Consider the following 950-nt stretch of genomic DNA (forward strand, 5'->3'; position numbering starts at 1 on the left):
AGGCTGGTGTTAGGATGATAGACTGGTGTTAGGATGATAGGCTGGTGTTAGGGTGATAGGTTGCTGTTAGGTTGATAGACTGGTGTTAGGGTGATGGACTGGTGTTAGGGCTATAGACTGGTGTTAGGGTGATAGGCTGGTGTTAGGGTGATATATTGGTGTTAGGGTGATAGACTGGTGTTAGGGTGATAGACTGGCGATATGCTGCTGTTCGGGTGATAGACTGGTGTCAGGGTGATAGGCTGGTGTTAGGTTAATAGACTGGTGTTAGGGTGATAGACTGCTGTTAGGTTGATAGACTGGTGTTAGGGTGATAGGCTGGTGTTAGGGTGATAGATTGGTGTTAGGATGATAGACTGGTGTTAGGGTGATAGACTGGTGTTAGGGTGATAGACTGGTGTTAGGATGATAGACTGGTGTTAGGGTGATAGACTGGTGTTACGGTGATAGGCTGGTGTTAGGGTGATAGACTGGTGTTAGGGTGATAGGCTCGTGTTAGGGTGATAGGCTGGTGTTAGGGTGATTTTGGTGTTAGGATGATAGACTGGTGTTAGGGTGATAGGCTGGTGTTAGGGTGATAGACTGGTGTTAGGGTGATAGGCTGGTATTAGGGTGATAGACTGGTGTTAGGGTGATAGGCTGGTGTTAGGATGATAGGCTGGTGTTAGGATGATAGACTGGTGTTAGGGTGATATGCTGGTGTTTGGGTGATAGACTGGTGTTAGGGTGATAGACTGGTGTTAGGGTGATAGACTGGTGTTAGGGTGATAGGCTCGTGTTAGGGTGATAGGCTCGTGTTAGGGTGATAGGCTGCTGTTAGGTTGATAGACTGGTGTTAGGGTGATGGACTGGTGTTAGGGCTATAGACTGGTGTGAGGGTGATAGGCTGGTGTTAGGGTGATAGGCTGGTGTTAGGGTGATAGACTGGTGTTAGGTTAATAGACTGGTGT

Source organism: Oncorhynchus nerka, linkage group LG23 (assembly GCF_034236695.1).
Source record: "Oncorhynchus nerka isolate Pitt River linkage group LG23, Oner_Uvic_2.0, whole genome shotgun sequence".
NCBI lineage: Eukaryota > Metazoa > Chordata > Actinopteri > Salmoniformes > Salmonidae > Oncorhynchus > Oncorhynchus nerka.